This window comes from Carettochelys insculpta, chromosome 33 (assembly GCF_033958435.1).
Source record: "Carettochelys insculpta isolate YL-2023 chromosome 33, ASM3395843v1, whole genome shotgun sequence".
Taxonomy (NCBI): Eukaryota; Metazoa; Chordata; order Testudines; family Carettochelyidae; genus Carettochelys; species Carettochelys insculpta.
Window position 1 is genome coordinate 3,077,126 of NC_134169.1, and position 27,926 is coordinate 3,105,051.

Consider the following 27,926-nt stretch of genomic DNA (forward strand, 5'->3'; position numbering starts at 1 on the left):
TTCTTCCTCATTGCTCTTTTTCCTTTCATGAAACTTTAACACTTGAGGGATAGTGGGGAATAAGAGCCAAAAAGAGGTCCCGTCACTTGAGCGCTTGATTGCCACGTATTTAACAAATATGAGCATGGAAGAATTCCAATCCTCAGACTGTGTCAAAGTAAGCGAGTTCTTCTGAAAGATTTTTTGAATGAAGGGGGCTTTTTCGAAAGAGCCCACGGATTGTCTCCACTCAAAAACCATTCTTTTGAAAGGAAATTGAAAGAATGTGTTGCTCCTTCTGCAATCAGTCTTCCTTTCCTATTTCAGGAACAGCACCTCCTTTCCAAAGCTTCTTTTGAAACAAAATGTGCATAAACGCTTTGCAGGGCCCTTCTTTTGAAAGATCTGTCTTCATTTAGGATCCCTGGTCCATTCTTTCGAAAGAGCGGGGGCTGGGCGGATGCTCGCTTTTGAAAGAGCAGATCACTCTTTTGATAGTCTTCTTTGTGTGTGGACGCACTCTTTGAAAGAAGTTCTTTTGGATGAGATCTTCTGGAGGGCTTCTTTCAAAGGATCTCTGTGGAGTACCCATAGCCTCAGCATGGCAAACTGGCAGTTCCTCCTTCATCCATTTCTTTTCAGCTAATGGCAAAGTACCTCCCAGCATTAGATCATATCGGGGTGATTACGTATGAAAGCCAGCTGAGCTGGAGCATGGCTCTTTGCTGTTGAAAGATTTGTGCTACAGATGAGTACAGAATGAATTGAGCCTGCCTGGCTCATCAAATATTAAGCAAAACTAGCATAAAGAGAGGGGCCCTTTCAGCTGTGTCAGGATGGCCGAGTGGTCTAAGGCGCCAGACTCAAGGTACTGTCTTTCCTTCACCTGGGGGTTCTGGTCTCCTGAAGGAGGCATGGGTTCAAATCCCATTCCTGACATCACTTCCATTTTCTACATGCCAAACTGGCCTCCAGAGGCTCCTGGAAAGAACTGACCTGTCAGCATACTTCCACTGGCTGGAGTCTACCAAGCCTTGCTTTGGATTTCTGTTAGAGCAGTGCCAAGACAGGCATAACTCAGACATGAACTTGGTGGGCAAGTGATGGTGAACCTGCAGTGTCAGTTTGACACTTGGAAGTTGCTGTGGGAGGAATATGTCTATTTGGGAAAGGATCCTGAGTCCTTATCCCAGCCATGTGCCTGGGCACAAAGAGCAATGGCCCCTGCAGGAGGTGTGTTATAGGGATAAGAGTTACCCCCACCAAAAGCACCACACTGGTGAAGGAAAAGACTTCTCTGTGTTTAGGCAGCTGACATTCAGCTGTATTGAATTCAATAAGGCAACAGATGAGCCGAACTGGACACCAGTAAGGCCAGGTCCAGCAAGGCTGCTTGATGCAGCTAACTCGAGTATTTTATACCCTCACACAAACAAGTCCAGGGCCAGAAACAATTAGTTCGAGAAACATCAGTTATTTTCAGAGAGAAAACCGTTCTCAGCAAGGAGGAAGAGGCACTAGGGAGCAAGAGCCCCAAATGCAAGGAGTTCAGTGAGGCATTCCACTGAGCTCACCCTCCCTGCCAGGCCCAAACAGGTGAGGAAAAGTTCAAGCTCTTGTGCACATGCAGAAATAAGAAACAAGAAACGGCGTCTATCTAAGATGGCTTCCACAGCACCTCAGAAAAGAAAACGGCTGTGACGTGACCCAACCAACCCGGCCGCACACCCAGCTCAGCATCCCCAGCTGGCCGCCCCCAAACTCCCAGCGAGGCCCAGCACACAATGAACAGCCCTGCCTTGGCCTGGCTGGACACCCACAGACATTGTTCCCTCCAGCCTTTTCCACCCATGTGTGCAATAAATTTTGTATGCTCTGAACTACGCACCAATGTGCACCACCAACAGAAACAAAAGCCTCAGTGGTGAGCGCTCTGCTAATCAGCTGGGCAACACTCTAGTCTCTCCGAGCAGTCACACAAGGGCACAGATAACAGGGAACCCAGCCACAGCCACAGCACCACACCCAGCCCTGCCCTGATTTGCCTCACTGCTGGGCACAGGGGCTCAGCTCCCTGGCATGCACTGAGTGAGGCAGCCGACTGGCGGGAGGGGTCCGATGCCCTCACAGCTGCAGGGCAGGTCACCCACCTGCCCCTGAGCTCAGCCCGTGCTGGAGGCAGCCGGACAGCTTAAGCAGAACACAGTGTCAGATGGGGGGAGGGTCCTGAGTGCTGCTTCCCAGCCGCGTGCGTCAGCCATGGCCCTGACTTCCTCTTATAATCCAGCCTCCCGGTCAGAGCTGTTCCCGTTCCCTCCACGGGGAGGGGAGATGGTCAAGGTGCTCTCCTGTGCCATTGCATATGGCTGAGCACAGAGAGCCCCAGATCCCCACCAGTCCCGTGCGCTGGGAGCCGGGTGGTTGTTTGAATTCTGTGTTGCTGAAGACGTCAGGCCTGGGCCCTGTGACTATTTACATGTCTCTGGCTTAACAGCTGGCAGGGCCGTTCAGCTGTGATGGTTGAGTGGTTAAGGTGTTGGACTAGACCTCCAATAGGGTTTTCCCTGGGCAGGTTCCAATCCTGCTCACAGCGAGGCCTGTGTTAGCCACACTCCTACCCTGGCAATGCAGGCAGGCACTCTGAGCACAGCCTGAGCTTGCCACACAAAGGTGTCTGTGCCTGGGGCAAATGCTGAGGCTGTGATGCAGTTGCTGCTCCAGACACACACCGGCTGCTGCTGTTTGGGGGAGCCTCTCCGCCGTACAGCTTGCTGGAGGACCGAGGTGCAGACAGGTTTGAAGGAGGCGGCTGGGAGCTTTGAGTATCTCTGTGGAAAGCTGGTCCCAGGTGGGAGGGCCTGCGAGGGAGAGAGCAGGAAACGTGTGTGTGGCTGATCCAAGAGGCGATGGAGGCTGGGGTGAGGCTGACAGGAGGTGGGACCTGAATGGGGGTAGCAGTAGCGCGGGGCGGTCGCTCACGAAGGGCCAGGTGAGTGCAGAGCTGCAGCCTGTGTTTGAGGAGGTGAGAAGTGGGAGTCAGCGGAGGCTGCAAGGACAGGGGAGCTGTGTGAGCAGCAGGCCAGGAGAAGGCCCATTTTGCAAACGCTGCGCTAACGGAGCAGCTGCAAAGGAGCAGAGAGTGTCCGGGGAGACACAAGAGCTGCAAACCCTGCCCAGGGCCGCCCATAGCCCCTGTCTGTACCCGTCCAGCAGGGACACATGGACAGAGCTGGTGCAGGACCCAGCCCCAGAGCGGAGCCTGCCCATGTCCGGGCACTGTGCTGCTCCCAGGGCAGGGCACTGCAGCTGGGGTTTTGTTCTCAGTGGAAGCAGGGGAAGAGGGAGCTTTGGTCTGGGCCTCGCCCAAGGTCCTTCCATCAGGGTTTTCCTTTCCACTGCACAGAGGCTCTGGGTGCAGTGGGGTCGGTGGCAACTTGGGAAGGGTTGAAACAGCTCCCCTCCGCCCCAAGCCCTGCCCTCGCCTCTGGCTTTACCCCTTTCCTGCACCTGCCCCACGTGCCAGTGGGAACAAGGTTTGGGCTCCAGGCCCTGTGTGTGTCTCTGCGCCCTCAGGACTTTCTCCCACCCTTGGGGTTTGTCCCCTCACTCCCTGTGCACAGCCCCATGTGCTCCCCACTGGCACTTTCTCAGGAGCTCCCCACACAGCATTTAGTGCAGCCAGGGGCCATATTCTGCCTGGGCTGTTGTGCCGGTGGGGAAGTGCCCAGCTCCCAGGGCAGCAGGAGCAAATGGCACTTTCAACAGCCTTTCTCTGGGCACTGCTGAGCAGGGACCCCAGGGGCTCCAGGGTGGGACAGTCACGTGGACACCTGCCTCAGGCCCTGTGGCTGGTGCTGCAGACTGATCTATTGCTCTCGGTGTCAGACAGAGGGGAGTGTGACATTCATCTCTACAGGCAAGTGTCTGCCCCTTTCCCAGCCCAGCCCATCCCAGCACCTGGGAGAGACCAAAGCCCCTGAGCCAGCACTGGGGACAGGCCCTTCCCTCACAGGCAGCTGCCCATGTGAGTGGCTGCAGCTGAGCCAGGGCTGCCCCCACCTCATCCCCATGTGTGGCTGGGGCACTGCACCCCAGCTGTGTTTGGGGCCGTGCTCACCCCAGGAAGCCGCACTGCAGGGGACAGGAGTGAGAGTAGCACTGCGGGGCCAAACTTGATGTCCTGTGTCCCCGGCGGACCAGCCAGTGGCAGAAAGGTTCCTGGCAGCATTCACTTTGGTGAATATAAAAGGCTCATAGAGGTACCAGGTGAGGTGGCTGAGTGGTGAAGGTGATAGACTACAAATCCCTTGTGCCCTGCATATTATGCAACCCTTCTATTAATGGCAGGTGCTTGCCAGAACAGCCGGGTTCAACTCCTGGGGGGTTTCTTGTCAAGGACACAACCAATCAGCTCAAGCCCCCACCCAGTGGCCTGGGACAATTTCAGCCCACTGGCTGGGTGCCTGTAAGGCAGTTCTCCTCCCCGCCCCCTGCACCAGCACAGAGTCTGAGATAGAAACAGCTTATTTAATAGCAATGACCATAACGTACCCCAAGGATACAGTGACAGATGCCGTGTGTCTAAGCAAAGAAGAGACAAACCCCTTTACCCAGATCCCATCCCCATACGCTGTAGAACCAAGTCTCTTTCTGGGGCTCTTGGCCCTTTACCCCACACACAGTTTCAGGGTGTACCTCCTGCGGTGCATCCCGAACCCAGAGCCCATAGATACGTCACAGGGGCAGTACGAGCTGCCCACTTGTCTGCAGCCTCCCACTGGCTGCCCCTCCTACAGGCCAGCCAGCCACCCACCAGTTGCGGTCATCCGCACTCTTCCTACATGCCATCCACCATCATCCACCGCTACGCCTACCAGCCAGCCACCTGCCAGTCAGCATTGTCCCTCCCTCACCAATCACACTGCTGGGGATTGCCCTGAAGTAGAAACCTGTGATTTCAGCTCTATGTGATCTTAGCTGCTACTTTGCAACTTCAGCTCTTAATACCTCCAGAAGGGCTTCATGAACACCCTAGCACCCAACTCTTTGTTGCAACAGGTAGTAACAGCCAGACCAAACCAGACCTACAGCTTTACAACCAACCAACAGACAAGACCAAATCAGCAAGCAAGCCAACTAACCTAATTAGTACTGCCCCTCAGATGTTTACAATGCTTTAAATCAGGGAGCCCTTCATTATCAATGTCTTTTGCAGCTGTGGCAACTGCTCTGTCCACTACAACAACCCAGAGCATTGGTGAGATCTCACAACTCCCACACTGAGTGTCAGCTTAAATTGTGATTTTACAACAACGTGTAGACCAAATCTCATGGCTGACTTGCGACCCATTAGGCTTTGCCTGAAAGGTATCACACACGCACACCTTTGCATTCTCATGCAAATGGCCTCTGGGAGACACATTCCTCCCAGCCTCAGTAACCTTGTGTTCCTGCTGCCACATTCCCTACACAGAGGTTCAAATCCCATTATCATTGAATCTTTATAGTCACCAGCCTGCTGAGGTTTGTTGAGTTCCAGCCTGTGTGTGTGATGTTGCTTCCTACACACCCCCTCCCTCTGCCTGCTGCCTCCCAGCTTCTCTGCTGGCCACAGGACAAGCACAGACCAACTCTGGGAGGCTGAGCTGAGCTCTGGCTGCCAGAGGTGGGGGTGGGATGATTTCATTTGCCTGACAGGGCCCAGCTTGTCTCCAATGTCAGCCCAACAGTGCAGTGCTCATCTCAGTCCCCTGCAGTGCTGCTGCCAGGACCTCAGCAGGGCCCCAAACACAACCAGTGGTGCAGTGCTCTGGTAAAGAGGGGAGCCCTGCTCAGGTGCAGCCAATGACAGGGGAAGGGCACCTGCCCAAGGCTTCATATGGTGCTCTGGTCTCTCCTAGCTCCTGGGCTGGGCAGTGCACATGTGGGAAAGGAGCAGATACTTGAGCAGGGGAAATGAATGATGCTCTGCCATGGACAGTAATAGCTCCATCTACAGCCCAAGTCACAGGGCATGAGGCAGGTCTCCTTTCAACTGTGCTACCCTGTACAGATCCTGACTTCTTCTGTGCTTCTCAGCAGCTGGGGAAAAGCCTCTTTGGGACTTATCTCCTGCCCCACAGCTGACAGGAGCCCCACAGTTAAGAGGCCCCTTTTGGGGAGTGGCTGATTTTCTATCCCATTTTGATGCTGGCTGCAGAGCACATGCTGCTTTGCAGGTGGGAACAGCCAGGTTCTGTGATCTTTAGGGAAGTCCTCTGGCCAATGCAGTCATGGCCCTCCCCTCCTCTTGTGCTGGCCTTGGGTGCTCTGGAGCATTAGAGCATCCCATGGAGGTGTCAGAACTAGCAGCCCCTGCTCCAAGGGCCCAGAGGGGGACAGATGAGTTGGGCTCTAGCCTGGAACTCTTCCTCTCACCTGCTGTCCCCTGACTTTCTTAGCCTGCTCTGGATGGTCCTTCCTTTAAATGCCGCGTGTGCAATAGGAATAGCCTGGCAGCTCCAGGTGCTGGCAACAATTGGGTGGCAATCAGGAGAAGCTGTGAAAAACACAACCTCACTCCTCAGGTATCTTTTCACAGACTGGTAAGTTGCAGGGCCTCGACCTATTGCAGCCATGTTGGTGACTCAGCCCAGCCAGAGTCCTATCTAGCTCCATTGGGCCTCACTCATCCAGCAGGAGGAAAAAAAAACTTCCTCAGGTGCACCAGTGAATAAAGAAGCCCAAGCTTTGGAGAGACAAAGATTTACAGCAACAACACAACCAACCAGCAACCCACTGAGATTTGAACTCAGATTGTAGAGATCAGACTCCTGAGTACTGCTTTTTACACCCCAGGACCAACCAAATGTTACTGCTGGGGGCACCTCTGACTCTTGACAGGCTGGCACCCTGCACTCCACGCCACCCTCCAGCTGTTTCACCTCTCAGGACACTCCTTCCTGCCCCATTTCTACCACTCTTCTCCCCTAGACATTGAGCCCAGCCCATCCTCCTGCCACCTCCACCTGGCTGTAAGGCAACATTTCTTAGAAGCCCCCAAAAGGTGAAAAGGGTTAATTTTTCTTTTACAATAAACAGCCTGCAGGGAATTAACAGAAATGAAGAGACTGGGGAGCTTGCTGGTGCGTGTGTATGAATATCTAGCTGAGGGAGGACATAAAGGCCTTGGCTGTGAATTCCTGGAATAATTGATATCCTCTCGACACACACATTTACAAAGTGTGCAGAGACCTTTCCTGCTGGAAGTGATGTATTTGATAGACTCTGAATGAGCACCTCTTTATGGAAATAAGACCCAAAATTCTTCATGTCAGTCTCAACTGTCAGTTTCGCTGTGTAGCCAGATTTCAACAAAGGGAGGGGTTTGCTAGGTTTATCTGCATTGGCACTGACAAATGTTAAGGGTTCATTTCCATTTTCAGGATCCCCATACTATAGAAATCCAGAGCATGTTGGGAAAGGTGATACAACTATTGTCATACAAGTGGCTGCCTTTGAAAAGGGGAGCATGGATTAGAAAGAAGATCACTTTACCTGAAATCAAACACTCTATCCCTGGCTGACATCCATATTTCACTCTTGCTTGAATCGCTAATCTTCAGATCCCTGTAAGACAAACCCTTCTTCCCCAGGCTCCTTTTTCTGTCCCAGCCCAGAGTAGTTTTTCAAATGGGTGTTGATTAAACTTTCTCTCCTCAGGCGCACACCACATCTTCCCCACTGACCTACCTTCTCCCACTCACATAGCTACCATCACTCAGGGAGGCAGATTTCCTTTGTGTGTGGGACAGTGTTCTTCTATCTGCTTGGAGACTGTTTAGTAGAAATCAGAGAAAATGCACTGAAGGACATGAGCCGATCTGTCAGGTGTGGCTGGGTTTGCATTCAGGGTAGGTAAGTCTTCTATCTGGCACATTTGATTATCTAGCTCCCCTGGTGCCCTGTGAGTGATAGAGAATAGAGCTTCTACAATATCAATATATCAAAGCAAAACCTGGGGTTGAAGACACACGCTCTGTCCTTCATATTCCTGATTTTAGCACAGGGCCTTCAAGGAGGTGTTGGTGGTGTAGTGGTGAGCATGGCTGCCTTCCAAGCAGTTGGTCTGGTTTCAATTCCCAGTCAACACAGGTTAACTTCTTGCTTTTAATTTCTCTGTTGGAAGCGGAGAGAGGACATGTCCTGCTCCTTGGTGAAATGGGAAGTGTCTTGGCTTTTTAAGCTATCATGCTTGGTGTGAGCCAAGTTCTGTCAGCTAAAGGTTGTGGATAGCTTCTGTGCAACCCGCCCCACTGCCTTGTGGGTTATCCTGGTAAGGTGCAAGGCTGAGTGAGTAAACCCAGACAGAAAGTCCGGAGGGGAGTCCTTAGGCAGTTCTGTGCCAACTTCTGGCATTGACCTGGCAGTCTCTGCAGCTGAGCTGGTACCAGACGTAGAGGTTATCCTCTCCTTTGGCTTATGTCAGTAAAGTCGAGAGGGGGACACTGGAGTCTGGGAAGCCCAGGGTCCCACAAAATTGCCCAGGCTCGTGCCTGGAGAGGTACTCCAGCATCTGCAGTAGCTTTGTTGATTTTCAAAAGGCATTTGACAGGATAGATCAGAAAGTGACTTGGGTGCTGTTGGAGTCACAGGGAGTGAATAGAAGACTGATCGGTTGTTGACAGGTATCAACAACAATGCTCAGGCAGTGGTAAGAATGTGTGGAGGGATGGGCATTTGGTTATAACAAGTATCTTCATCATGCATCTTGACAAGATGGAGGAAAAAGTAGACGGAGTAGCTGCTCGGGATGATAATCTACAAGCTGAGGTTTGTGGATAATATAGTTCTCATTGAAGATGATGAAAAGAAGGAAACAAGAATGGTGCAGGTGCTAAATGAGGAAGGGAAGTGGTAAAGATGGATTATGAATATTGTTATACAAAAACAACGATATATGTAGATTAGAAAATTAGAAGGGAGATCAGTGCAGATGGGATCGAAGTAGAGAAGATCACATATGTGGGAAGCAACATCATATATGCTCTGGGCTGTGAGAAGGAAATAGCGACTTGAATTGTGAAAGCAAGTGCGTGTCTGAAGGCAATGGATGAGAACTGAAGAAACAAAGCAATTATGTTAGGAGCAAAGCTGAGTGTCTCGAACACGTGTGTATTCAGCAGCATGATGTGCGGTTGTGAGACATGGGTGATCAGGAAAGATTCAAAGAGAAGGATATTGGCATTTGAGAGGAGCTGTTATAAAAAGATTCGGATAATGGGATAGATGCTGAAGCTCACCTATGAGGAATTCTACATAAAGAAGCAACTGAAAGAAAACCTACTGCAGCAGGTTATGCAATGGAAGTTACAGGAATTTGAGTCTATCTGCAGAATGCAGGAGGAAAAAAAAATCAAGACCCTGGTATTTAACATTATGAATGGTTCAAACAGGAAAGGCAGAGCCCACAGAGAATGGGGAGATGGTGCACTAGATGGGTGTGGAGTTTGTCTACAGAAACAAAGCTGTTCCACACTGAACAGGGAAAGAATGAAGGAAATTGGGAGTCATTGGCCACCAGTGAGCACTGAGCCACTGGTCCTTGAGGGTCTGTGGATTAGCTGGTTGAAGCGCGTGTCTTAGAAGCAGAGGAGCCTGGGTCCCATTCCCAGTAGTGCCTGGGTTTTAGCAATGGCGATGGGCTCTGTGGCTTAGCTGATGAATGCATGACCTGGCATCCACCCACCCTCAGGCTCTGTCTCCCATTCCCCACAGCCCTGAGCCCTGGCTAGGAATTACTTCAGACCCTGCTGCCCCTCACCCGTTGCGCTAGGCCCCTGCCGGGTGTCCCCTCAAACCCTGCCTGTCCCCTCTCTCTGCTGCCCTGAGCACAACATTAACATGGCCCATGTTCCCTGACAGAGGGTAACACCATCACCACCTGCTGCAACGTGCTTCCAGCGGAGGGAGCCCAGTCTGCTGCCTGCTCTTGAGCTCAGCTGCTCCCAGATCACCCACAGCACATGGCCTTGGAGCAGCTGCTCTCCTGCCTGCTCTCCTACCCACAGACACAGAGCCCGCAGGAGCAGACCCCACAGCTGTCACCCCAACTCCAGAACCTTCTGCGAATGCAGCACTAAACCTGCCCACCAAAATGACCCACATGCAACTCACTCCTACCCGCTCCAAGTGTATTACCATATTAGGTACACGGCTCACATGTGCATCAGCACTTTCTCTCACCTGAGGTAGTCCATGGTCCTGACTTCCTCTTTCAAATACTGCCTCCAGAGCAAACGTGTGTGAGTTCCCAGCAGGTGGGAGAGGAGATGTTCAAAGAGCTCTCTTGCACCCTTGCACACAGCTAAGCGCAGACGGCCCCAAATCCTGCCTCCACATTGAGAGGTTTGGTGGGGGGAACCCAGCTGTAAGAGGAAGGGGCTCTGGTCTCACTTTGCGTTGGAAGAAAAGGCTGGAGAATGCAATTCTTATTGGAGAACGTGGGCATCGATCCCACTGCCTGTTGCATGCAAAGCAATGCAATTAGCTCTACCTTTTGAGCTAATTCCCCAGGGTATGAGATAAAGCCCTGCCCCAGCCACCTCACTGTTCAGTCCATATGTCCCTGCAGCTCCCCGGCTCCTTTCCTAAGACAACACTTGTAAGACCCGTTCCTACCAGCTGGCTGGCTGAGCTGTTCAGACAGTGCTGCTAATAACGCCGAAATGACAGTTTCCAGCTCAAGGTGAGCCCTTGGGGCATCTTGACTAAGTGGCCTGGCTGCTCTGGACAGGGAGGTTCCTGTGGCTTTGCAGTGCCTGGTGTCCTCTGAACAGGTTCTACTGGCTGCGTCAACTCCCTGGACTCAGCTTCATTAAGCGCCATGGGCAGGTGATATCCATGTAACAGGGGTGGCTCTGTGAACTGCAGAGGTCTGTAGCATGCGGTGCTTAGGCAGATACTTCATTTCTGAGAGCAGCTGCAGTGGAGATTGTGGAGAGTTAGTGGTCTGTGGGAGGAGGTGTTTCCATTGGGGCTCTGGGGTGGATTTTTATGTTTCACTGAATGGCCATGTCTGTGATTTATTTATAGGGCCATTTTCAGAGTGCTCCATCTGGGTGTGTTTAACAGCTGGAGCTGTAAGAAAGGGTGATCAAATAGAGGTACTGAAATGGGGCATTAATATTCTTTTTAATATGACGTCACATGAAATAACTGTTAGAAGCATTGCACCTTGTGAGTTATCCCCCGGTTACATGTGTTTGTCTTCCGTACCTTTGATCTGTTCCAAACATGTATTTATAGGTAAGGATGTTTATCTGTACCCATGATGCAAATCTGCACATGACCCCAGCATTGGTGTTGCCCCTAAAAAATTCATCCCTCCTCAAAGGAAATTCCACCAGGCCGAGGATGGGCAATGTCAGAGGGACCACGGATGTGGCCTTTGTCCTCTGGTGGCTGAAAGAGGATGGTGTGAGTGCTGCAGCTGGTGAACCTTGTGGGCTGCTGCCCTCCCACAATGGTCAGACCACTGGAAGGATGCAGAGCAGAAGCTATAATTCTGGATAGTTTTGCAGAAAATGTTTCCGCCCGGCCCTGGAATTGAGTGGGGCTGAGGGAGGTGCGGACTCTTCCATGTTACACCACTGAGGGGACAATGCTACTCCTTTTGCTTGACACCTCTCAGATTAGTCATCTGATTTTTCTGGCCATATTTGGGAAACTGATTCATTCTGTCTGGTGCACTCCCCTGTGGGAACAAGAGCCCCTAGAATGCAGGGAGCAGTGTCTGGGAGTGGATATATTGCTTGGCATTTAGCCACCAAGGTCATGAGGTGCAGTGCCTCAGTTTCCCCTTCCCCACCGCAATGCAGGCTTGTTACCCCTTTCCTGCTCTACCCAGTTGTAAGCCTGTCTAAAGGTTGTGGCTTACAAGCTGCCTCCTTCTGGGACTGCTCTGCTCCTGTCCCAGCATGTGCACAATCTTTCTCCCAAAATCACGTGTGTCACACACTGTTAAAGGATTCACCATCATACCTGGCCCACAGACAGCCACAGACACCCCCAGCCAGGCTGCTCCCCACCCCCTGGAAGGCTCAACACTGACCAAAGGCCTCTCACAGATCAGCCTGAGGCCAGATTGGCAAAGACACCCCCAGCCAGGCTGTTCCCTTGACTCTGGCAGGCCACACAGTGACTGAAAGCCTCCCCTCAACCAGCATGGGGCCAGCTGCGGACAGTCCGCTCCCAGTGTCAGGAGACGGCAGGAAGCAGAGCAGCTCCTCAGCAGCTCTGTCACCGCTCCCGCTTATGGGACTCAGTTTGGCAGTGGGGCAGGAGATGTGGCCTCAAGAGGTTTCTCCCCTTCTAGTGAGAAGCAGAGAAACCCCCAGAGCTGCAAAGAGGCAATTAAATCAGCCCCCTCCCACACAAGGACAGGCGCCATTTGGAAGAGGGAAACTGCTCCACACACAAGCCTGATCTGCCCCACCTCTTCTTTGGCAAGTCCAGAAAGGTCATGGCTCAGTGGGAGCAGCCAGGGCTCATGCCTGACCAGCGACTGCTTCCCAGAGTCCAGTTGGAGCCAGACCCTTTCTCAGAGCAGCCAAGGAGAAGGTTGCAGTCTGTGGGCAAAGGCTGCACAGAGCGAGTAGGACCATATCGGCACTTGAACTATCTATGGCCTCATCTGAAGTCCAACACTGCATCCAACTGGCCACACAGAAAAGCGGCGCCTGAGCCCTCCCTTCCAGCAGGCAGATGTTCTGCTTCTTATGCCGTTTTGCAATGAGCAGAGACTCTCTGGGCTCCCACCAGTAAGTGGTGGGGACGGAGTCTCGGCGTTAGAGGAACCTCCCAGAAATCAGCCTGTATCCCCCACTGGTACACAGCCCTCCCATGGACCAAACCCAAAGGGGCCTTGCTGTTGTGTTCACCTCAGCTGCTCTGAGGGAGGCCACTGCTGTGGCTCAAACCTTCCTGCCCTCACATCCCACCGAGCCAGACCCGGAAAGGCCTGTCTGACCTGGTATGGGAGTGGACAGGCTGTTTCAATAAAGGGGAGGGGGTCCTCCAAATCTGTGCTACGCTCCCCCACTTGCAGTTCCCCCAGCCCTGGCTCTGCACTATGTGGGACTGAAAAATGTAGTCAGCTGTGAACCTCCTTGTTACCCCAATGTTTTTCACTGGGCCTGGCCTGCCCCTGCCTCAGTTGCTCACTGGCCTGGCCCACACCCCTCCCCATCCAGCAGTTTAGATTCCCATCGCTAGAGAAGATTGTGACCAGAATACACCACTGAAGACAGTTGAGCCAACCACACCCCAGCTTTTACCCTGTTCACCCCACAACCCCCTCTGTCCACTTTGCACCTGCCACTCACTGCTGTCAGGCTCTCCCCTAGAGGTTCCTCTGCCCCACTTCAGGCTCCCCCCAGCCCTACGATGTCAGTGGAGCTACTCGGGCCATGGGCCAGGCACTTGCCACTATTTCCTGTGTGAGCGGAGCAGGAGGTGGCCCCGGGGGAGAAGGTGGGGCAGGGACTGGTGGAGGCAGACACCAGCAGACACTGGGGGATGAAGCAGAGGGGTGCAGGCAGAGACAGAGCAGAGCAGGACAGCACTGCAGAAGCAGAGCAGAGTGGGGCATGGGAGGGACGCCTACTTCCCCGGAGCTTTGCTCCCAGCAGGTAGCAGCAGCCAGCTTCTGTCCGGAGCACTGACCACATCACAACTGCTGCATTTCTCCCCAGAAACAGCCAGGCGTTGTGAAACAGGGTTAGGGACCCAACCTCTTGCATGTGCCACACCAGTGTGTCTTGCCCTGGGTGGGGGTAAAACACAGACTTCACTGTGAGCAGGATTTGAACCTGCACAGGGAAACCCTATTGGATTTCAAGTCCAACACCTTAACCACTCGGTCATCACAGCTCTGAGTTTGTCAGTGTTTTGTTATCATGGATACTGGACAATAATGAGACAATGTCATTGGCAATACAGAATTCAAACAGTAACCTGGCTCCCAGCATTGAGGGGATTTGGGGATCTCTGTGCTCAGCCAGGTGCGATGGCACAAGAGAGCACCCTGAACATCTCCCCTCCCCCTGGATGGAACGGGAACAGCTCTGACCTGGAGGCTGGATTGGTGAGGAAGTCAGGACCATGGACAAAGCACATGGCTGGGATGCAGCGCTCAGGATCCCTTCCCCAATAACACGTATCTACTCCCATCTGACACTGTGTTCTGCTTAAGCTGCCCAGCTGCCTCCAGCATGGGCTGCGCTCAGGGACATGTAGTTAACCTGCCCTGCAGATATGAGGTCATCAGCTCCCTCCCACCATTTGGCTCCCGCACTCAGTGAGTCAATAGGGAGTCTTCAGCAAGTTCTCCTCAGTTGTTTACTTCATGTCCGGTGCAAGTGGGCTCTTCGTTTTCCTCCCCTTGCTGAGGAAGACAAAGAGAAGAAAGGAGCAGGATGCTGCCACCTAGACACCATGCACAGGCTGACTACGTTCTTCTCAGGAGCATTCAACAGTGTCAGAGAAAGCAGGGATGGTGTGTAATAGGACAGGAGCCATGGGCACATGTAGAGAAACCAGCCCAGGGGACCTTTGCTCAAAACCCAGGCCACTTACAACCCCAGGCTGGGATTTCCTTCTTTCTAAGGGAAATCCCAACAACCACTCTTCCACCCCCACTGGCCAGCCAGATCTCCCACCAGCAAACCCACAGACTTGTCAGCTGCTATTCCACCCCAGACCAAAAACCCCAAATTCAGGTGATTTGGGGGAAGAAAGGCAAAGGTGAAACCACACACACCCAAGTGTTGTCTGGCAGTACACTGGGCCCTTGAACACATGGCTTGAGTAGTGTTAGAACCACCTGCAAACCAAGTGTGCTAACCAGCCAACAGGACAGTAGCAAACAAGGGATCCTTCTGGACAAAACCAAAGGCAACTGCTGGGCTGTTGTGGTCTCTGGAATGGGACTGCTGCATGTATGCACCCCTCGGAGGACAAGGGTTTAAGTCAAGTCACTGTTGACAAGGAGGTGCTGGCAGGCAGAGCCTGTGTGGTGCACTGGAATGAATGCTGATCATCTTACTTGTGGTTATTATATGGCCCCCAGGCATTTAAAAGCCACCAATACAGGCACCGACTCCTGCAGCTCCGCCATGCTGCTGCTGAAATAATGGAACAATATTTAACAGGTTTAAAGGTGAGAAGGGCCAGACTCCAGAACAAGGCCCCCAGACCTGTCAGAATTCAGATGGGGCAACGTGGTTGGGTGCCCCCAAGGAGCATGTGCCCTGGTTCATAATAGCAGCAGGTCTTTGGAAATCACTTGGACTGCTGATTCACTTCCCAGATTTTTTCCTATGTTATAATGGGATTTCAAAGTTGGTGGGGTCCTTTCAAAAAGGATCCCCGTCTGGACGAGCCACGCAGGAGCAAAACGAGGAAATTTCAAAGCGCTGCATCTGGAGGCATGCAAATGAGGCGCTGAATATGCATTTCAGTGCCTCATTCGTATTCTTCTGAATGGCCATTTGCCAGGCTATTTCAAAGATTTCTCTCAGTGTAGACGTAGCCCTTCTGAAAGAGTGGGCTGGGTCAGTCTTTCATCTGTGTTCCTAAAGAAGCAAGTGTTTCCTTCCCATTCCCCTGGAGATACCATCATGGTTTCAGCTTAGGGACTTGTCCCACTCGGTGTTTTCCCCAGACGGAATAGTTTATAAGAGCAGAAGAGCACGAAGGTTTGAGTCACACTGGTAGCATTTAAAACTACAAGGCAGCCCCAGAACATCTCCTCTAAACCCCTGCACATCCCAGGCCACCGCACCCCACCCAGTTACCCCTGCAAAGAGCCCAGGCACTTGGATTAGACCACCTGGCAACTCCCCTCTTGGGCCGTGTCTACACGTGCCCCAAACTTCGAAATGGCCATGCAAATAAGACTTATTAAACATTTGTATGTTCTGTAGTTGTTAAAGAAATTCTAGTCTTCTGTTATGCACACACACATTTCTTTGTTATAAGCTGTTGCAAATGTTCAGGCTGGAGCCTGGGTCTGCTCTTCTACTTTTTCCCCACAGCTATGTCTGCACTGGAGAGCTCTTTTTTCAAAAAAGCCGCAGCTCTTTCAAAAAGTCCTGTTGAGCATCTACACAGGAAGGCTGTGGCTCCACTGCCCAGCCCTTTTGGAAGTGGCATGGAAATGTGGCCAATAAGAAATGCAAATGAGTTGCAGACTTAAATATTGCATGTGTCATTTGCATAACCACTTGGGACCTCAATTCTGGAAGAGCTGCTATTGAAAGTCCCAGTTGTGAGTGCAGCTGCTTCCCTCTCCTCCAGCAGCTGAGCCAGTAAAGGACTCCCCTCAGTTTCTCTTGGGTCCCCCATCCACATATGGAGGGGAAGCAGTGGCTTGAGGATGCAATTTAGGGGAGGGCAAGATACACCTACTGGGCAAGTTGAGCTTCTGTAGTGTAGTGGTTATCACGTTTGCCTAATGTGCAAAAGGTCCCTGCGTCAAAACCAGGCAGAAGCACAAGCATCTCTGTTTGTCTCACTTTCTCTTATGCCCCTGAGGGCTCATCTCTTTCTCCTGTAGCCTCTCTCTCTGACAAGCCCAACACCCAAGTGACAGAAGAAGTTGAACCAGACCCTGTTGTCCAGGAGGGGAGCCCAGCAGATGCATTGCTGCTCGTGCGCAGAAGCTCTCTCCTGGCATGTACTTGAAGGGTTTTCCCTCACTGATGTCACTGGCTGGGAACCACAGAGCTATCTTTGCCCCTCCTCCAACCGAAGCTGTGCCAGGCCAGTGCCCCTGCCCTATCCCACGTGTTCCCTCCCAGCCACAGCCTGCTCCTGAACCTGCCTCCCATCAGCCCCCTACCTCACAGACAGGCCTGGCAGAGAAGGGGCCAATCCAGCTGGAGCTGCTGTGCTAACAGAGCAGCTGGAAAGGAGCAGAGCATGTCAGGAGGAGACACAAAGGCTGCAGACCCTGCCCATGGCCCTGGTCTGTACCCACCCAGCAGGGACACATGCACAGAGCTGGGGCAGGGCCCAGCCCCAGAGTAGAGAATGGTCATGGCCGGGCTGTGCTGCTCCCAGGCCAGGGCACCACAGGGCCCTGCTCGCCCCAGGAAGCAGCACTGCAGGGGACAGGAGTGAGCGTAGCCCTGTTGGGCCAAACCTGCCCATCCCGTGTCCCCAGCCAGACTTCCTGGCAGGGCTGAAGTTGGGACATATGAAAAAGTTCCAGGCACGTTGGGTGAGGTGCCGAGTGGTGAAGGGGATGGACGGCTAATCCATTGTGCTCTGCAGGGCTTGAATCCCATCCTCACTGAGCCTTTATAGGCACCATCCTGCTGAGCTTTGTTGAGTTCCAGTCCTCTTGTGTGATGCTACTTCTAGCACGGCTGAGCCGGCTGCCACCCAGTTCCTGCGCTGGGCAGACTCCAAGCACAGGCCAACTTTGTGAGGCTGAGCTGAGCTCTGGCTGCCGGAGGTGGGGGTGGGATGATTTCATTTGCCTGACAGGTCCCAGCCCATCTCCAGTGTCAGACCAACAGTGCTACACTCACCTCAGTCCCCTGCAGCCAGGGTGCAGGGGTTCAGTGCCTGAGCCAGACAGAGTGGCAAGATGGGGGCACCCCTGGCTGAGCTGCACCCAGTGACATGGGCAGCTGTCTCTAAGGAAAGTCCTGTTCCCAAGGCTGAATCAGGGGCTCTGGTCCCTCCCAGCTCCTGGGCTGGGCAGTGCACAGCTGGGAAAAGAGCAGATACTTGCCAGAGGGGAATGAATGTTTCTCTGTCCCGACTGCAATAGATTCTTCCACAGCACCAGCTAGAGGCCCTGAGGCAGGTCTCCATTCAACTGTGCCACCCTGGGCAAGACTTGAGTTCTTCTGTGCTTCTCAGCAGCTGGGGAATGCGTCTTTGGGCCACAGCTCCTGTCCCACAGCTAAAAGAAGCCCCACAGTTAAGAGGCCCCACTTGGGGATTGCCCAATTTTGTACCACCGTGTGATGCTGGCCTCAGCATGCCTGCTGCTTTGGGGGTGGGTTTGGTGGAGGGGAGAAGCCAGGCCGGGGCAGGGGGAGCGGGGGAAGCTCTTTATGGGAGTCAGCTGGCCACACGTAGTCATGGTCCTCCCTTTTTCTTAAGCTGTGCTGAGGTGCTCTGTGGCATTAGAGCCATCCCATGGATGTGTCAGTACCAGCAGCTGCACCTCCGGGTGCCCAAAGGAGGACAGGTGAGCTGGGCTGCTGCCCGTAGCCTTCACGCCCCCAAAGAATGGGTCCATTTCTGGGAGGCCCTATGGGAGTACTTTGATTGGGGGATCAAGTGAGCACCATCCAGGCTTCCCCTGCACACTCCCACCACCACCAGCATACCACCCCCCCCACCACTCACTCACTGCCCCCAACACCCACACATTACCCCCACCACCCGCTCACTGCCCCCCACACATAGAACATGCGGGGGTTGTGAAAAATGAAAATGATTCCTCATTAAACAACCTAAATTCTCGCCTCTGAGCATGGAACATAACAAACACCATCAGAACTAACTATGTACAATGGGGGGGGATAACTATATACACTAACTATTTACATGGGGGGAGACAGGGGGCACATGGGACTTTCCGAGGGTGAGGGTGCTGGTGGCCGTAGCCTTATCCATGGGCTGCGGTGTGCTTGGGCCCTAGCATGCTAGGGTCATGCCCTGGGAGTGTGTGCCCTGTGGGGTACGTGCCTGACAGTCCATCGCCATGGTCTGGGATTGACCATTGGGCAGATGTCCGGCTGGAGCTGTGGGATGGGACGTCCAGCAAAAGCTCAACCTCCTTGCTGGGTCACTTGGGTGCTGGGCTGGATGGTCCTTGCTCTGGCCCTGGGGGTTTGGAGCTGGGCTCTGGTCCTGACTCAGGCTTCACGTCCTGCTGGGGCTCCTCGGCCATGGTGTCAAGGAAGACCAGGAGAGAGTAGGTGTCCCTGGGGCCTAGGATGGCTTTGAGCTCCCGGTAATAAGGGCAAGTGTTGGGGACAACCCCCAGACCAGATGGCCGAGTCCTGCACCCGGGCATAACCCTGCTGCAACTCCTTGACCTTACTCCTGATATGGTGAGGTGGGCGGGAAAGGTGACCCCAGGTGGTCAGGCCCTTGGCCAGCTGGGTGAACACTTCTGCATTCCATTGTTTGCTTCCCATTACGTGGAGCACCTCCTCCTCACTCCAGAGGTCACAGAGCTCAGAGTCAGTGCAGGAAGGGCCCCACTTCCTGTTCCAATGGCTGGAGGCCTGAAAGCCATGGGATGGCCTGGTGGGGGAGCCCTGGGGGCACTCAGGGGGCTGGCTGACATCTGGTCTCTGGAGGAGCACCTTATGGTATGGCTGCTGCCTGCATGGTCTCAGCTTCCTGATTGAGGGTTTCCAGGTCCTTGCAGCTTTAAAAGCTGATTCCTGCCATGGCAGACCCCACTACTTCCAAGTAGAGGGCTGCAGAATGTCTACACAACTCCTCCTTGTAGTGTGTTTGTTTGTACTAGAGCCAAGGAGAAGAACACACATTTCCTGACACAGGCCGGGACAACAGTGAAAACTGTTTGTTAGGCTGAGAACATTAGTGCAAGAAAGGAAGCACCCAGCATGGGGCTTGAACCCATGACCCTGAGATTAAGAGTCTCATGCTCTGCCAACTGAGCTAGCCAGGCGACATCTAAAACACTTCATACAGCCTATCACAGAGTAGAAAGAGTCAAATGTGCCTGTCAGCTGGGCAAAAGTCAAACGTGTGTGGCAAAGTGCTCACAAGGGCCGGACTCCAGTCTTTGTTATCTGGGCTGCAGGAGGTGAGATGCAAAGAAAACAGACTGTTGGAGTGAATCTTGGCCAAGCCTCTCACTGGTGCTGCGAGCTCTCCCGAACACCTCACGCACCTACGGCAATTTCTGCACAACAAATGAATGCTGACACCACTGATCTCAGCGCAGAGCCGGTGCAGTCAGTAGAACACGTTTCCTTTTCATACAGACTGAACACACATTTGAAGAGAGTTTTCTGTGGGAAATTGCCTGTTAGTGACTCTCCAGAGAAAGGGGAGTTAGTGGCTCACAGACTGTTGTGCTTCACAACAATGGGCGATGGGACGAGAAAGGAGGACCCTGATTCATTCACTCTTCAGTTCCACTGGGGAGGGCAGCACCTTAACCGAGTGTTTTCCTTGACTTCAATTTGCCCAGCATCAGCTGGGTCAGGCTCTGACCTGCCCCAGGTGAACGTCCGTCGTCCAGCGCAGTTAGTCAAGAGGGAAGGAGAACGGGACAAAGAGGCTCCTTCTCATGCTCATTTTCCTCACCCTGATTCCTCTCCAGCCTCATGGGCAGAGCGGAGGAAGGAGACTCCCTGTGGGGAAGCCCCGGGGGTGTCTGAGATGGCCCCAGCCCTGCAGCCTGTCCCACATGGCTGGTGTCAGGGACTCTCTGTGAGGTCATCACCTTCCAACTTCTTTTAACCAATCGGCTGAGGTGCTGTAAAAGGCCCTTGTGATGTCACTCCCACACCTGCCCCTGGCCAGCAGGGCTCATGTCCTGCCCCTGGCAGCCCCTTTGCATGGCTGAGCTGCTACCCCTGTGTCACCCCCACTCTCTCAGGGACATTCTGGGGCTCTAGCCGGCTGCACATGGGAACAGCAGAGGCTGCTCTGTGCCACAGGCTCTTTGCACAGATCATCTCATCTGACGACCCTGCAGATCACAGGGCTCCTGTATGGTGCAGTCGGGAGTGTGGCACCAAAGCGCACACCAGACAGGCACTTAGTCTGCACTGGAAGGCGCCCAGGGTAGAGAAAGCCCCACTCCCCTGGGGTGTTTGGAGGACATTAATGCAGTGACTGGAAGGGAAAGGACCCAAAGTTCACACTTGTGGGTCTGTATCATAATTCACATGCAGAACATCTCTGTGCTCAGGTCTGCACATTTCACAATTTTATTTCTCTCTCAAGCTTAAATTTAATTCTTTGAGCAGTGAGTTCTCCAATCCCTAATCTGGGCAGAGTAATGACCAATAAATAGACAGTTAGATAGATTCCAAACATCAATCAATCAATCTATCGAATTGAGAATACAGCTACAAATCATAAAATCCTCCCCTTTAATTTTACTTAAATTGAATTCCCCTTTAATTGCAGCAAAGGAGGTTGGACATTAGGAAATATTTCCTGTCAGGGCAGTTCTGGCATCTCCAGGGCCTCTCTGCTCCCTGGCAGCATGGCCCACACAGCACAGAAGGAACACAGGGCTGAGGCTGGGGTCTCAGGTGCCCATCTGCCATTGCAATGAATGGAGTGAAATGGGAAATGCTGAGGTGCCCTATGCAGCTGTGCAGTCAGCATTTTGGTAAGGATGGCCCTGCCACCGTCTATTTTGCTGGCAGGGAGCAATCTAGAGCCCTGATGGGAGGAGATTCCAGCATGCACAAGTGGTGAGGCTGGCCAGCCTGTTGGGAAGGGGCTTTGGCCATCTCCATCCCTCCTCTCGCTTGGCTACTTACTACATCTGACTGAGAAGAACTTGGGCCCTGGACACAGCCTGGCCAGCCTTTCCCCATCCCAGGAGATGGGGAACATTCGGGGTTTGCCCTGGATGTCTGAAATGGACTTCAACTCTTAAAATTTTCCTCTGCAAATGTGCCAGCACTGAGGAAATCTGTCCCTCAGTTGAGATCAGTTCCCATCCTGCAAGGCTCAGGTTTCTGTTCCCGTCAATCACACAAATGGTAGCTGAAGAAAGGACCAACACAGCAGAGAAAAGTCCCTGACAGATCCCAGCTGCAGAGCACCATGCATTGGCCCAGAGCCTCCAAAGCAAGACATGAACGAGCCAGGTTAACCCCAGACCCACAGCCAGGGTCAGGAACTTGCCTTGAGAATGAAAGAATGAGCAGTCCATGGAGTGACTCCTGCCCCAAAAGACTCATTTATGAGTAAACCCTGGGGCTCCCAGAGAGGCCAGAGTGTAGAGGAAGAGGGGTTTCTTACCTGGAACAGCTGCCTGGCATGTCCCCTGCTGCTCAGATAGACCACAAAGAAGAACCTAGATCAAGAACAAGCGCAGAGAGCAAAAAACCACATGAAGAGACCACGATAACTTTCAGTGCTCAGAATGCACCGAGCCAATCCTCCCAACACAGGCTTGCAAGGATTAAGGTGGTCAGCAAGGCTGAATCACTGCCCAGGCTGCACCTGCAGGAAGAGGCTGGGAGCAGAGATCGTCAGTAGGAGCAGATGGGGTTATAAATCAGGGATGGAAGCTGGTAAGACAGAGGCTGCAGGTAAAGGGCAGCCCCTTGCAGGGCTGAGAGTTCATAGCCAGCACAGCCAAATGAAGGGGAGTTGTAGGAAGCAGTCCAGGGAAGGAGAAGGGAAAGCTGAGAAGGGAAAGCCGAGAAGTGCTGGATGTGGAGTCCATGCTGAGCAACAACCAGAAGGAGGGATTCCTCCAACAGCCACTGAGGGTGTGGCATAGATGTGGCTTGTGGCAGGGAACAAGAGGGCTGCCTGGGTCACTGTGGGAGTGACAGTGAATTAAAGGACTGTAGCCTAGAAAGGGGGAAATGCCAAGTTATTCAGAAAAAGGTAGAGCCAGAAGCTGGACATTTGTTGCTTCCGCCAGCAAGAGGTGCTGCCCCAGTGACCTGGAGGGACACAAATGTTGGGAGGACCAAATCTTGACAGAGCAATGCCTGAGCTGAGCCATCCAGTAGCAAAAGGCTGCTTCATCGTACTGAGCAAATGAACAGAGGGAAAACATGCAAAGAGACATCAGTCCCCCCAGGAAATACACTGACTATGTGAGATTGCATTGAAGGGAGGAAATTCCACGAAGGAATGGACAACAACTGCACTTCTGACAATACACAAGAAAGGAAGTGCACAGAAGGATTGCCCTAACAAGTCATCTAGGCAATTTACTGCTGATGATACTGATGGAGAGATTGAGATAAAAATAAAAGAACATCGAACAGGCAAGCAAGTGGGATTTGGGAAAGATAAAAGAACCATACAGCATATACAGGCACTAAGATTAATCGCACAGAAAGCTCGCTGAAAGAACAAGGAGATCTGCAACTGCTTCATTGATTGGGAAGGTGGCTCTTGAAGAGTTCCATCAGGATTTCAACAGTTTCCACCCCACCATCAACCTTAGTCTGGACCAGTCCACAAAAGAGATCCACTTCCTGCACACTATCTGCTGTGCAGATAAGGGATGGTCACTTAAATACCACCCTACATTGAAAACCCACAGACCTCTTTGCTTATCTACACAACTCCAGATTCCATCCAGAGGAGACTACATGATCCATTGTAGACAGCCAGGCACGAAGGTACAACCGTATTTGCTCTGCTCCATCAAAGACAAACATCTACAAGACCTTTACTAAGCTTTCCTCTGACGATGTGCCGACCTACTCCAGGTCCCGTGGGTGTGCGTGGGGTGTGATACAGCGGGGGGAGTCAGGTGGCCCGGGACCAACCACCCCACCCTGATAGCAGCCTTATGTAGTGTAGCAGCAATATGTGATTCAGCGTATCTACTTTAAAACCTAGGTTTCCACAGTATTATGAGTACCAGGAACAATAACACTCCGATTGTGAACACCACAATGCCCTGTGGCTGTTCTAAGTCCCAATAATTCTCTATACAGCCCCAGCTAGACCAGCTAGTGGTATTTACTGATAGTGATTGATTCATTTATTCGTAACTACAATTACTTAACACTTGTTATATATCTATATATAGTTATTTATTTGGCATAGGTTAAACACGAGGTTACATATAGCTGTATATAATTACATGTGACTTACCAATAACATACAATGCTCCCACATCTCACCAACAACTACGTTACAGTGGCCCTTCAAGTCAGAGATACGGCTTGGTTGGGAACTTTTGTGGTGGTGACGTCTGGGTGATCAGGCCGGGGTCTACTGTCTGGACTGGAAGTTGCTAGCCTCCGTCTTGTGTCCAGGAGACCACACCCTTATTCCTGCTAAATCACCTTTTATACTGTTTCTTACTTGGGGGTTCGATACCTGGCCAATTAAAGCGTTTCTGACCTAATTTGGGCTTTCTATCCTCCCGGCCTCTCAGAACACGTTACAAGATTTCCTCTATCCTTGGTCTTTTTCTGAACCTCCCCTGGGACCCTCTGATGTTGTACAACCAAGATGTTCTCTTTGGGGACTCTCCAACTACTTGTCAACTTTCTGATTTCTTTCTCCTGGCCTGACTTCAGACCTTGCCGCTGTTGTATGATAGCGTTCCATGATGGAGTGTATGGTCATTCTGCCTTGCGAGTGAGGCCCGGCCACCAGGTGCTTATGCTCCCACATCCTCAAACTACAATACACACCGAAGGAACTGAGGAAACAGATTGACAGAGCCAGATGGATACCCAGAAGCCACCTGCTACAAGACAGGTCTCACAAGGAAAACAAGAGAACACCACTGGCCATCACAAACAGCCACTACCTAAGGCCTCTCCAACACATCATCAGTGATCTGCAAACCATCCTGGACAATGATCCTTCACTCTCACAGCCCTTGAGAGGCAGGCCTGTCCTCGCCGACAGACAGCCTGCCAACCTGAAACAAATCCTCACCACCAACTAAAGATCACAACACAGTAACTCTAAGCCTGGAACCAAGCCCTGCAACAAACCTTGCTGCCACTTCTCCTCACATATCTACACCATGAATATCCTCACAGGACCTAACAGCAACCAGACCAACAGGGGCTCCTTTACCTGCACCTCTCCTAATATAATACATGCCATCGTGCACCAGCAATACCACACTGCAATTTACATTGGCCAAACTGGACAGTTTCTATGTAAAAAACTAAATGGACATAAACCAGACATCAGAAAGGGTAATGGAAACAAACCTGTGGGAGAGCACTTCAATCTCCCTGGACACTCAGGAACAGATTTAAAAGTTGCAGTCCTACAACAAAGACATTTTAAAAATCAAATGGAGAGAGAAATCTCTGAGCTGCAATCTATTTGCAAATTTAACTCCATCAACCAAGGATCAAACAGAGACTGGGAGTTGCTGGTTCCTTCCAAAAGCAGCTTCTTTGCCCTGGGTGTGAACAGCTCCACATTAGACTCTGACAATGGGCCACATCCCCCTGTGTGATCTGACTTGGTTTTAACTCTTTGGATACAAACTACTGATCATGGGCCATTTCCACCTGGACAGAATAGACCTTGTCAGCTCTGGCCCTCCCTTTTACCAGGACCCCACTCTTGGTGTAAGGAGGATCATACTCAGACCAATTGAGCAAGCGCAGCCTGCACAGTGACAGCTCACAAGGGCCCTTTCAGAAAGGAGCAAGAGGCAGCTGCAGGGTCCCTGGGGCCTCTGGAATTAGCTCACAACCCCTCCCCCCACAGCTCAGAATCCCCACAGCAGGTGGGAAAGAAGATAGTCAAAGGGCCCTTTTGTGCCCTTGCACACAGCTGAGCACAGACACCTCCAAAGGGCCCCTCTCCATGGAGAGCTTCCTGGGGAGCAGCCAAGGAGAAGGAAGCAAGGAGGGGTCTCCCATTGCCTTGGAAGAAAAGTCAGCAATGGAGAATGTGGGTATTGACCCCACTGCCTCTTGCAGGCTAAGCAAGCGCTCTACCACTTGAGCTAATTCCCCTCCAGACAAGGAAATGCTCTGCCCCAGCCACCTCATTGTTGAGTCCATATGTCCCTGCGGCTCCCCTGACTCCTTTCCTAAGATGACACTTGTAAAACCAGTTCCTGTCAGCTGGCTGAGCGGTTTCGACAGTGCTGCTGATAATGTCACAGTGACGGTTTCAAGCTCCAGGTGAGCCTTTGGGGCATCTTGACTAAGTGGCCTGGCTGCTGTGGATGGGGAGGTTCCATCATGTACAGGGAGTTGTGCAGGTCCAGCCTTGTGGGAGGGCTCTGTGGGAATCCCTGCCTGCATCACAATGCCACTGCCTGGGGGTGCTGGTGGTGCTTTCTAACAGCTCTGGCTAGAAAACACAACCAGATGGGGCACTCCAAAAACAGCTCTAGAAATAAATCACACACATGGCCAGTAATTAAAAGCATTAAAAATATGCTCCAGAGCCCTAATTTGAACCCCTCTTCCCACAGTCACTGACTGTCCTTGATCTTCTCTGCAGCTGCTCTCAGAAATGAAGCATCTGCCAAAGCACCACGTTACAGACCTCTGCAGTTCACAGGGCCCCCCCTGTTGCATGTATATCACCTGCCCATGTAGATCAGTGAAACTCTGAGACCAGGGAGGTGACACAGCCAGTTGAACCTGTTCAGAGAACACCAGGTATTGCAAAGCCAGGCTGCCAGGCACCAGCACCCCCAGGCAGTGGCATTGTGATGCAGGCAGGGATTCCCACAGAGCCCTCCCACAAGGCTGGACCTGCACAGCTCCCTGTGCGTGATGGAACCTCCCCATCCACAGCAGCCAGGCCACTTTGTCAAGATGCCCCAAGGGCTCACCTAGAGCTTGAAATCATCTCCTTGGCATTATTAGCAACTGTGTCAAAAGAGCTCAGCCAGCCAGCTGGTAGGAACTGGGCTGGAACTGGAACATATGGACTCAGCAATGAGGTGGCTGAGGCAAAACCTTTCCTTTTCCAGAGGGGAATTAGCTCAAATGGTAGAGCGCTTGCTTAGTATGTAAGAGATGTTGGGATTAATACCCACATTCTCTAATCAACCTGATATTCTTGAAACTTCCTGCCCAAGGAATCAAGATGAGCTCCTCAGGGCTGCTTTTGCCCCCCCAGGAAGCTCACGATGTCCATGGGGGTTTGAGGCTGTCCGTGCTGAGCTGTGTGCAATGGCACAAGAGAGCACTATCAACATCTTGTCTCCCACCTGGTGGGAAGAGGAAGTGCTCTCACCTGGAGGCTGGATTTGAAAGAGGAAGTCAGGAGCATGGGCTGCCTCAGGTGAGAGAAAGTGGTGATGCACAGGTGAGCCATGTACTGATGAGGGAGATACCCCTGGAGACGGTAGGAACAAGTTGCAGGGGGGTCATTTTGGAGGGCAGGTTTAGCGCTGCGTACGCAGATGTTCTGGAGTTGGGGTGACAGCTGTGGGCTCTGTGTCTGTGGTAGGAGAGCAGCCAGGGCAGCTGCTGCTCCAAGGCCATGTGCTGTGGGTGAGCTGGGAGCAGCTGAGCTCAGGAGCAGGCAGCAAACTGGGGTCCCTCCATCGGAAGCACATTGCAGCAGTGGGTGGTGATGGTGTTACCCTCTCTCAAGGAACATGGGCCATGTTAAGGTCGTGCTCAGGGGAAGAGAGGGAGGGGACAGGCAGGGTGCGAGGGGACACCTGGCAGGGCCTAGGACAGCGGGTGAGGGGCGGCAGGGTCTGAGGGAATTCCTAGCCAGGGCTCAGGGCAGTGGGGAATGGGAGACGCAGTCTGAGGGGGGGATTCCAGGTTGGGATTCAGGGTGGTGGGGGAGGGGCTGAGGGGATGCCTGGGTGGGATGCTGAGCAGTGGGGGAGGGACAACAATCTCACTCCAGGAACCACACTGTACCTACAGCTGCCTGTTGCTCCTTTCTGAAAGAGCCCTTGTGAGCTGTTTCTCTGTAGCTTGGATAGTTTAGGTGGGTGGCGCATGGTTCTCATAAAACCAAGGGGTCTAACCCTTGCTAGGCAGTAGACAAGTGCAGGGTGTTGCTCTGTTACCCTTTGCTGGACTGCTATAGGCAGCAATGTCCAAAGACATGAAGGAAGTTGAGTGACTTCTGCAGACCAGACCAGAGTCTTGCTCAGGAGGCTTCACTCTGCTTTGCTGGGAGGAGCCCTGCCCTTTATTCCCTTCACTCCATTATCCTTCCTAATGCCCCTTCACTGGGGTGCTGATGAGTGACAACCTGACCTGCAGGGCTTGTTA

At 52.5% G+C, this 27,926-nt stretch overlaps 6 non-coding genes across 6 annotated transcripts; 4 read left to right on the forward strand and 2 right to left on the reverse strand.

The window, feature by feature from the left end:
* Positions 1–809: 809 nt before the first annotated feature.
* TRNAL-CAA (transfer RNA leucine (anticodon CAA)) lies at positions 810–918 on the forward strand. The gene is made up of 2 exons: positions 810–847; positions 873–918. It is a non-coding gene; the product is annotated as a tRNA-Leu (tRNA).
* A 1,571-nt stretch (positions 919–2,489) lies between these two features.
* On the forward strand, positions 2,490–2,572 carry TRNAS-AGA (transfer RNA serine (anticodon AGA)). Its single transcript has one exon. It is a non-coding gene; the product is annotated as a tRNA-Ser (tRNA).
* A 5,467-nt stretch (positions 2,573–8,039) lies between these two features.
* TRNAG-UCC (transfer RNA glycine (anticodon UCC)) lies at positions 8,040–8,111 on the forward strand. Its single transcript has one exon. It is a non-coding gene; the product is annotated as a tRNA-Gly (tRNA).
* A 5,697-nt stretch (positions 8,112–13,808) lies between these two features.
* TRNAS-UGA (transfer RNA serine (anticodon UGA)) lies at positions 13,809–13,890 on the reverse strand. Its single transcript has one exon. It is a non-coding gene; the product is annotated as a tRNA-Ser (tRNA).
* Positions 13,891–16,440: 2,550 nt separating this feature from the next.
* On the forward strand, positions 16,441–16,513 carry TRNAI-AAU (transfer RNA isoleucine (anticodon AAU)). The gene has a single exon. It is a non-coding gene; the product is annotated as a tRNA-Ile (tRNA).
* Positions 16,514–19,614: 3,101 nt separating this feature from the next.
* Positions 19,615–19,687, reverse strand: TRNAK-CUU (transfer RNA lysine (anticodon CUU)). Its single transcript has one exon. It is a non-coding gene; the product is annotated as a tRNA-Lys (tRNA).
* Positions 19,688–27,926: the final 8,239 nt, after the last annotated feature.